A 10730-nucleotide genomic window follows, 5' to 3' on the forward strand; every position below is an offset into this window, starting at 1 on the left:
CACCCAATGCAGGAGCACCCCCCCCCCCAAAAAAAAACACTCCTGGAAGATATCAAGGGAGAGTAAGTCTTCTACTGCTAGCATTACCATGAACAGTCTGGGTCTGGGTCTGGGTCCTGGGCCTAAACACTTGCTAGGGACCTGTTGTCCCTGAGACGCTCAGGGGTGCACAGACACACCTGGCAGCCAGGCTAAACCACCACTGCGTGATGCCCTCGGCCTGCCGAGCCTCATGCCTGAGCTGACAGTGCACAGCCTGCTACCGGGATATCTCCTATACTCATGCACGTCCCATAATATTTCAATGCAGAGCAAAAGTTCAAAGATAAAAATGAATGTACAGATGCATAATTTGCATGTCCGTGAAGATGGCCCCCACCTGTCCCACGGGCTTCCTTCTGCAGCTCCAGGGGAAAGACCTGATGGCATACCCACTGGCTGCACGTATATAAAGAATGGGGCCACGTGTTCTCCTCCCAGAACCACTCGGGACTCGGTCTGGGTGGCTGAGGACCAGGTGCAGCCTCCCTCCACACTGCCCACCACATGCAGCAGCACCTGACTCTGGGCGCCAGCTCTTCTGTGTATTGAGTTAAAGAGGTTTCATGCTGATCAAGGGAAAACATATGACCAAACCTGGCAGCAACGCACAACAGACTTTATTTGGGGAGCACTTTGACAGGTTAGCATGCAGGGGGAGCTCACCCCAGCATAAGGTCTCCCAGAGACAACAGGATGGGGTCCCCATCTAGAGAATGAAAAGGGCAGGTGGCTCCAGGGGGAGGAGAGACTCAGCCAGGGACTTGCAGTGTCTAGTGATTTTGCTCAGCATCATGGTGAGGGCTCTGGGTCAGAGAACCCAGAGGGCTGCAGTGAGTTGTTTGTTCATACCTGGGGTCAGTGTTATCTACGGCCAGAAGATGGTACTGCAAGTTCCACACCACCCAGACACTTTAAATGGCTAAAATGAGTTCACTTCAACTATAATTTAATCAATAGCATGGGTAAGAATTGGAATTGGGTCAAGTAATTTTTGAACAAATGGTCCAGGCTGCTGTGCAGTAAAAAACACAGGGTCAATAATATGGGGCATCTTTGGTTCATTGATATAAAACCCTGCTCGCATATATTTGTTGCCAGTGGAAGTGGGGTCCTTGTGGTGTCACAGAAAAGCATTTTGGGGGCCCACATAAGAGGATGGTTTATTTGGGCAGGAAGGTTTATTTGGGGCAATAGAAGGCTGCCCCCAGCTTCCCAACGTCTCATCTCTGTCTGTCCTGCCATGAAAAAAAGTCCAGCTTTCTCGTCATCAGGCCCAGAACAAAGACCAGTGTCCAAAAGTTCTGTGCCATGCCAAATCTTAGTCCACGCCTGTCCGCATCCGGCTAGCTTAGTCTGTGTTCCCAGCTGCACTCTGGCTGGTGCGAGGCCTAAGCCCACGTGGTCTGCTAGGTGGCTGCTAGACCCTCATCGTTGCTATGGAGAGAGAACACGTGAATGAATGGGGTAAGCACATGTGTGTGTGTGTGTGTGTGAGAGAGAGAGAGAGAGAGAGAGAGAGTTTGTTAAGCTTAGGTTATATTATCTCAGGCTTGGGAAGGACCGGGTACCCTTTCAAACTAATCAACTTCCCAATCTTTCACAAGCTTCTGATGGTTCCTCCTCCGATCCAATCCATTTCCTAGACCAGTGATGGCGAACCTATGACACGCGTGTCAGAGGTGACACGTGAACTCATTTTTTTGGTTGATTTTTCTTTGTTAAATGGCATTTAAATATATAAAATAAATATCAAAAATATAAGTCTTTGTTTGACTATGGTTGCAAATATCAAAAAATTTCTATATGTGACACGGCACCAGAATTAAGTTAGGGTTTTTCAAAATGCTGACACACCGAGCTCAAAAGGTTCGCCATCACTCCTAGACCTTCCCAGGTTGTGTCCCTTACCCAATGCGGTCCTTTTCCCAGGCTAGACTCCACTTGCCATGGTCACCACCTGAGTTCCTCCTACCCATGCCTCACAGTGAAAGCTCCTCCCCGGGTGCCATCTTGGCTCCTACCCACATGTGCCCAGCGGAGGAACCTCCCCTGATTGTTTGTCTCTTCCCTCCATCGTCTGGGCAAATGGACCCGGGAAATAGAAAAGCCGTCCTTCCTCCCTATAGCTGGGGAGGGAGGGCACTGAGGGACGTTGATCCCCTTGGTGGGGAAATGCTGTACCTTCCGAATGCAGCAGGCTCGGTGTCCCATGCAGCTCCACAACCCACTGGGCTCAACAATGTCCAACTCCCTTTACTCCCTTCCTTTATTAATATTTAGCTACCCATGCCAACACATTCCCATATAGTTTATCTCTCTCCACAGAAGAGCCAATAGTCTGTGTCTTTGTCACTAGTTTAGACTGCCTTAGGGCAATCCAGGCCAGCAGCCTGCTATTTGGAGAAGAAATGCAGGCCAGGGCCTGAGTCAGGAAAAGATTCTAAAACCTAACCAACCTCCTGCTCATTTTTTTCCAACCAAAGCCTCTCTGAGGTCCCTTGGGAAACACAAGCACTTATGGACACACACACACACACACACACACACACACACACCCTCCTTTTACACACACACACACACACATTCAGGGCTGGATCTTTTGCCTTGAGCCCTTCTCATGATCAGGTGACCACACCAGTGACCAACAGTCTGCTTGACTCTCAAACTATCTCAGAACCTAGAACATTCCAAACCAACTGTCACACGGCAGCTCTGCCAAGAACCAGCAGTTATTTCAACTGGCCAGCCCCGGAAGAGCAGTTAATGCAACAAGCTGGGGAAGCCGCCAGCTGGGCAGGAGCTCTGCTGGGTTAATGTGTTAAGTCTATAGGCCCTGACATGTGGCTGACTCTTGACTTCAGCTCATGTCTGTGCAACCTTGACTGAGCCCTGCCTGCCTGGCAGGGGGTGCACTCATACTTGACTGTTAAATGAATGTCGATCTGTGCCTGTAGCAATACTCATGGACTAAGTAAAATGACGTTCCACCTGTAAATGAAAAGAGTATGGCTTTGCCTTTTCCCAGCTTTATCTTACTCACAGGGCATTAAGTAGCTACAATTATTTCGATCAACTGAAAGATGTGATTTCCACAGTACCTTCACTTGAGTAATTTGTCGGGTACACACTGTATTTGGCAGGATGTCGTTTTTTCAAAACCACTGCCAGTATATTCTGACGGCTCTTGGAAAATGCCATTGGCCCTACCTGGAATCCTGTTACCCAGCAGGACGGATTTCATCATTACTAACACTCTCCAAAATGTCCATAAAAAGAGACATCAAGAAGGAAGTTGTGCCCTGGCCAGTTTGGCTTGGTTGATTGGAGAGTTGTCTATATACCAGAAGGTGGTGGGTTTGATCTCCAGTCAGGGCATGTATGGGGGCAACTGATTGGTGTTTCTCTGTCCCCTCCTCTCTGTCTCTCTCTCTCTCTCTCTCTGTCTCTCTCTCTCTCTCTCTCTCTCTGTCTCTCTCTGTCTCTCTCATCAATAAAAAGCATATCCTTGGGTGAGGGAAACAAATTTTTTTAAAAAGGCAGCAGTTATTACGGGGAAGGGTTCACCCCTTTTCCAGAACAGTGAGGCCATGCTGGCTGGACACCACCATGCTCTGTTGTCTGGATCCATAGGACTGCACTAGAGATGCATTAGTCATAGAAATGAACGTAGGGGACCATTATCTCTCCCCACACCTACATTCTCACTTCTGGACCCAGAATTAGGGTGGCTATAGAGACAAAAGCCAGCACAAATTTTTATTCAGCCAGGAGTGTTCCCGAATACACACGAATATTCCTGATGCTGGAGGCATCTGCAGTCATAGACAAGAACACGCTATGATAGTGAGATCGAGCCGTGCACATTTACAAGGGTCTTTATTTTATTTTATTTTTACAATTTATGGTGTTTGTTTTTTTTTTAAGTGGGTTTAGGTGTTGACTACCAGGCCAAAGACCCAAAAAGTCACATTTAGAAAAAAGCAATTGAAAGGCCGGGACTTTCCCGAGCATGTGCCTGTGAAGTAACCGGGCTGCCAACTATACAATACTAAAGCCAAGCAGAGGCACTGGTCTTCAGAAAAGAACTCATCGCGTTTACAATGGATGCTCTCACTTCGATGATCTCTTCTATTAGCTATCAATTGGTAAAGGCCCACAGTAAATACCATGGCAGCACATAATGGTTGCTTTGTATATTGTATATCATGTATACCATACCTTGTCAGATTATCATATCTGAATTGAATTGAAAAGTTTTTAAAAAGGAAAAAATATATATCATAAATAAAGGGAACATTAAGCAGAAGATGTTTGGACTGAATTCAGAAGGTCCCTTTAACAGGTTCTCAGATGGAGTTAGGGGAATGCAGAACAATCGTCAGTACCTTCGTGATCACTGATCATGAATTATTCAAGGAGCTTTGATAGGTGAGGACAATAGGCTAGAGCAGGGGTGGGCAAACTTTTTGACTCGAGAGCCACAATGGGTTCTTAAACTGGACCGGAGGGCAGGAACAAAAGCATGGATGGAGTGTTTGTGTGAACTAATATAAATTCAAAGTAAACATCATTACATAAAAGGGTACGGTCTTTGGGTATGGTCTTTTTTTTTTTTTAGTTTTATTCATTTCAAACTGGCCGGATCCGGCCCGCGGGCCGTAGTTTGCCCACGGCTGGGCTAGAGGGTATGGTGGTGGTTAGTTAACAAGTATGGGCTGACCCTTGCTAGGCCATCCTACTGGGTAGAAGACAGATGGCAAAGGAGAGAAGCAAAAAAAGAATACAAAGAGTCAGTGTTCTCTTACATATTGGCTATTGAATAACCTACAATTATTCATCATGAATCAAATTAATACTTGAAATTTCATAGTACCTTCCATCCAAATATAGGTTGGATGCACTGTGTTGAGTGTCAGGGCATAAGTTTAATCAACCCACTGCTGTTGTATTCTGACTGCTCCTAGGAAGCCTCCCAAATGGTCCTACCCGGAATGTTAACACCCAGATCTTATCACTCGCCAAACTCTACTCTTTGGAAACACAGACCACAGGAAGAAAGTTATGAGGGAGACGGGCTTACCCCTCTATCCATAGACCAACCAGTGAGGCTGTGCTGCCTGCCACCAGGCCACCCTGCTCTTCCTTCTGCTTTCACAGCACAACAAACGTTTTTTGTTTTGTTTTTTTCTAGCCAGTGAGTGATTCCAGAATTTATACCAACATTTCTGATGCGGCATCTGCATTTATATAAAAGAAAACACTGAGGAGCTAGTCAAGCTATGCAATTTTACACACAGGTCTGTTTTAACTCTTGGTAAATTAAAAAAAGCACAGACCTAAAACAGGTTTGGAAACAAAGGTCGAAGACCCTAAAGCAAGTAGAGAGAAGCTGTTGAAAGGCCGGGCTTTCTCCGGAGCATGTACCTACCAAGTTCATTGGCAAGCCAATTACAAAATACTTAATCCAAGGAGGAAACTGTGAGGGAAAGTCTCCACCACCCGGTTTATGATGGGTGCTGTCATTTCAAAACGTTCTTTTCTATCAGATACTCAACTAGGAAAAGACACAAGGTCAACATTAACCTAAAACATTGAGGACACAGTGTATGTCTTACAAATTGCACATTATAAGATTTTATATCCAAAACACTTGGCCAGTATTGCTAAGTGGTTAGAGCATTGGTCTGCATACTGAAGGGTTGTGGGTTCGATTCCCAGCCAAGGGCACATAACTGGGTTGTGGTTTGCTCCTCCCCTCTCCCTCCTGCCCTCCCCTGCCCTGCCCCCCTCGGGGTGTGTGTGGGAGGCAACCAGTCTGATGTGTCTCTCTCACATCCATGTTTCTCTCCCGCCCCGTCCTTTTCTCCCTTCCACTCTCTCTGAAAAGCAATGGAAAATATATTCTCAGGTGAGGGTTAACCAAAAAAAAAAAAAAAGGAAAGGAAAGAAAGCATTAAAGCAACATTTCTATATAACACAGTAAAGGGGTGCTTACTTGAACAAATGTTTTTACTTTAGAAGTTGCATTTAACAGGGTCTCAAAGCTAGAGGGACACAAAATAACCATCAGTACTTTTGTGATTGCTAATGATGAAATACTCAGGGAGCTCTTCTTGGCTTGGACAAGGGGCTAGAGGGCATGAAGGTGGTTAACAAATATGGCCTGAGCTTCTGGGCCATCCTATTGATTGGAAGACAGATGACAAAAGGGAGGAACAGGAAAGAAAATGGAGTCCTTGTGTAGTTTTCTTATATGTGAGGAATTTAAAAACTTAAAATTATTCATTGTGTAAAAATTAATTTTTACACTATCTTCAATTTTTTGTATATTTTTATTGATTTCGGAGAGGAAAGGGGAGGGAGAGAGAGAGAGAAACATCAATGATGAGAGAGAATCATTGATAGGCTGCCTCCTTCAAGCCTCACACTGGGGGGTCATGCCCAAAACCCAGGCATGTGCCCTGACCGGGAATTGAACCATGACCTTCTGGTTCATAGGTCAACACTCAATCACTGAGCCACAACAGCCGAGCTACACAACCTTCAATTTAAACATAGGTTTGGCGCACTGTGTTGCTTGGCAGGACAGACATTTTTAAACCCACTGCCGGTAATTCTGACTGCTCAGAGGAACCCTACCCCATTGATTTTACCTGGAATGTTGGTACCTAGAAAAACAGATTTCATCATCACTAACACTCTTCAAAATCAACTCTGTAGAAACAGATAAATCACGACTAAAGTTATTAGTGAGAGGGGCTCACTCCTGCCTCTGGACACCAGTGAGACTGTGCAGTTTACACCAGATGGTATGTTTTTCTTTCCTTTAGAGCAGCGGTTCTCAACCTGTGGGTCCGACCCCTTTGGCAGTCGAGCAACCCTTTCACTGGGGTCGCCTAAGACCATCCTGCATATCAGATATTTACATTATGAGTCATAACAGTAGCAACATTACAGTTATGAAATAGCAACAAAATAATTTTATGGTTGGGTCACAACATGAGGAACTGTATTTAAAGGGCCAGAGGTCGAGAACCACTGCTCTAGATTAATTACGCTTCCCTAGATACTCACTCACCATAGACCTACATGTGGGACCATTTTCTCTAACCACATCTACATGCACATTTTTTGGGACCCGGAATTAGGATGGCTATATAGATAAAAGTCAACTTTTTTTCAGACAGAGAATGATTCAAGAATACACACTAATAGTCCTAATGCTTGAGGAATCTGCAATTTATAGGAAATACTATGAGGGTTAGATCAAGTTGTGCAACTTTACATGGATCTTTTTTTTTTTTTTTTACGCTTACTGAGTTAAAAACACATGCACAACAGATACAGAACAGGGCTTGAGTCAAAGGTCAAAGATCCTAAAAGAAAGTTTAGTGGACACCTGTAAAATCGAAGGAGCATTTCATGGAGCATGTACCTCTCAAGTACTGTGAATTACACATTCGCAATCCATTGAGGGAAATTGGTCTTGAGAAAAGGAAATTGGTCCACCTTCCAGTTTATAATGGATCCTACCTAGAATCCTGTTACCAGCGGGACAGATTTCATCATAGCCAACACCCTCCAAAATAGATTCTGTCAAACCGTAGGTGTAGGAAGAGAGTTATTAGGAAGAGGGGCTCACCTCTTCCTCTGGACCCCAGACAACTATCATTTCAAAATGTTGTCTTCTATCCAGGTATCAACTGGTAAAAGACTCACAGTCTACACTAGCCCACCACATTAAGGGCCCTTTTTATGCCATGTGTACTGTATATTGTCAGATTCTCACATCTGAATTTGATTTTAAAAGAAAGCAACATTTCTATATAACATGTTGGGGGCCTTAAAATAGCAGATGTTTAGACTTCAGAAGGTGCCTACAGATTCTGAGATGGAGCTAGGGGAACATGGAACAACTGTCAGGACCTTCGTGGTTGCTGATCATGAATTACTCAGGGAGCTTCGATAGGTGCGAACAAGGCTCTGGGGTGTGTGTGTTGGGGGGGGCGGTTAGTGAATGAGTATGGCGAGCCTCTGCTGGGCCTTTCTTCTGCGTGGAAGAGAGATGACAAAGGAGGAGCAGGAAGGAAGTGATACAAAAGGGTCTTTGTACAGTTTTCTCTTACTTGTGGGAAATTGAAAAAACAACAGTTATTTCATCATGAACCGAAATAAATTTGAATTTGTACAGTACATTCAATCCAAATAGGGAGCGTTTACCCTGTTGCTTGGCAGATCATACATTTTTCAAACTCATTCATGGTATATGCTGCCTGCTCCTGGGAAACCTCCCCCATTGGTCCCACCTGGAATCCTGTCACCAGCAGGACAAGTCTCATCATACCAACACCCTCCAAAATACATTCTGTCAAACCATTGGCAGAGGAAGGAAGTTAGTAGGAAGAGGGACTCACCCCTTCTTCCAGACTCCAGTGAGGCCATGTTGGCTGACACCAGCTCACCTGCTCTCAGCTCTGGATTCCTAGCACTTCCCTGGAGACGTGCTGGCCACAGCTCGTGACCACGTTTTTTCTCACCACACGCTCATTGTGCTGGCCACAGCACTACTCGTGACCACGTTTTTTCTCACCACACGCTCATGCCCATTTCAGCACCCAGAATAAGGTGGCTATATAGATGAAACACAACTGAGGTGTTGTTTTAATTCTTCCAGTGAGTGATTCCAGATTATAGACAAGTATCCCTGATGCTTAACTGCATCTGCAATTACAGGAAAGAAAACACTAGAAGGGTCAAATCAAGCTGTATATTTTACACAGGCACTTATTTGAACATGCTCTAGCATCTGCACATGCATGCATGTGTGCGCATGGGAACATGTGCTCACTAAGGGGAAGGACTGGGACACTGGGCCTTTTAGGGTGTGCCTCCTGAGGGGAAGGACTGCTGTTTATTCTTTTTTATTAAACGAACAAGCTTGTAATACAGCTCAGGTATGTAAAATACTGCACACTGTAAAAGGTCTAGAAACTAGAGCTTCACGTCTTGTTTTTAAAAAGCCATTAAGCTTAAGTGGAAAACCTAGAATGGAGTTCAAAACTAACGAGGGCCATGGTGGTTCCACAGTGTCTGCATCCAAAGTCCTTCACTGCAGAGCAGCAACCTTACTCAGTGGATATCACACTGATCTGCGCGTGGACACAGGCATGTCCAGCCTAAAGGTGAGGTGGGGAGCTGCGTTGTCAGTTGGGTGTGCTCAAACTGGAACAGACCTCATAAGACCAAGAACCAGCCAGCATGAAAGATTAAATTGGAATGCGCGCGCGCGCACGCGCACACACACACGCGCACGTGCATACACACACACACACACACATTCCATGTAGGTTGGCTTCTGGGTTTTGGTTTCAACTTCTGGGTTTTGGTTTTTCCTAGGAGCTGTGACAGGTTCTTGTAAGTTTACTGGTAAAACAATGTCCATGGTAGGGCCTTACTGCTTGGTCTAATGTAGTGACTTCTGTAGCGCTCTGTACTGTGGTCTCTCCTTTCACTGTGTACTGCAGATGAACCATTTAGCTAACTCTCTCACCATCCCCAACCTACCCCTCATGGAAAGCTCAGAGGTCAGTTGCTTGAAATGTTCTGGAAGACCAGCATATTTATTTCCATAGCAGATGACCTTGATCCCTTTGTCCAGCATGTTTTCTTGAACTCATCTATATCTCCTCTCCAAACAAGCATGAAACACTGTAAGATTTATACCTGACAGCCTCCAGCAAAGGGCTTGGAAAATGGTGTCATCCAAGGTCTGGCCACAATCCAGGGAAAGAAAGGACTTGTTGTTCATAGAGTTTCTGAACGTCTCTCGTAACTTCAGTGTTCCCGAGCACATTCCGGTACCCAGCCGGATGAAGGACAGTGCATTAGGGTTGGTGTAGCTCCCATGGATGTGTACCACGCTCAGCCTCCGCTTCTGTAGAGCCCACTCTAGAACCCTTTGTTCATCAGTAAGGTCAAGGGACCCAGGTTGTTTTCCCCGCTATGCTGTGTACAGTGCCAGGAGGCTGTCGAAACCTGGAGTCGATTCCAGGGCCCCATTTTCCATCAGGTAGAGAACTGACTGAAGTAGCTGCTTTCCAGAGTCTTCCGTCTTTGACTCCAAGTCATTGAATACTTCATATAAACAGTCCTTGAAATACGTGGATCGAACATTGCTAGCACGAGGAGAGAGTTTCTGAATAAGGTCATGGGCAACATGAACAAGATTCTTGTTTTCATGGAGACATTCCTGAAACGTTTTGCTCGCCTCATCTTCTAGAAGATCAAAGTCAGTGGCAGCATCACCAAAGCCTGAATTAACTGTTAGGGTTTGGCCAGTGACTCGGGCTGTGAAATAATTCATAACTGAAAGAAGAGATAGATGAGGGGAGGAAATTTATTTTACTTTCCAAGGGAGGAAAGGGCCAAGTATTGCTCGTCAATACAGGATGGGGGGGAGAAAGAGTGGCTTTCGCTTTTAAAGAGCAATTGGTTGCTGTTGCTAGATGACAAGGAAGGGGAGGGAGTGATTGTGTTGAAGTTGAGCAGGTACGGGGGTGGGGGGTGCCTTAAAAAGTTAGTTTGTTTGCTTTTCAGGAGATAGTCTGGCAGATGTCCTAAGGAGATGTCTTATCAGTATTTTTCCCAAGCCTGTAAAACAAGCTTAGAATAACAGTTATGAAGAGTTC

The 10730-nt window shown here is 45.3% G+C and overlaps 1 pseudogene; it reads right to left on the reverse strand.

Annotated features, from left to right (window-relative positions):
• The window catches only part of LOC102759186, a 40433-nt pseudogene extending 30538 nt beyond the window's left edge, over positions 1–9895 (reverse strand).
• Between the last annotated feature and the right edge of the window lie 835 nt (positions 9896–10730).

This window comes from Myotis davidii, unplaced genomic scaffold (genome assembly GCF_000327345.1).
Source record: "Myotis davidii unplaced genomic scaffold, ASM32734v1 scaffold97, whole genome shotgun sequence".
NCBI lineage: Eukaryota > Metazoa > Chordata > Mammalia > Chiroptera > Vespertilionidae > Myotis > Myotis davidii.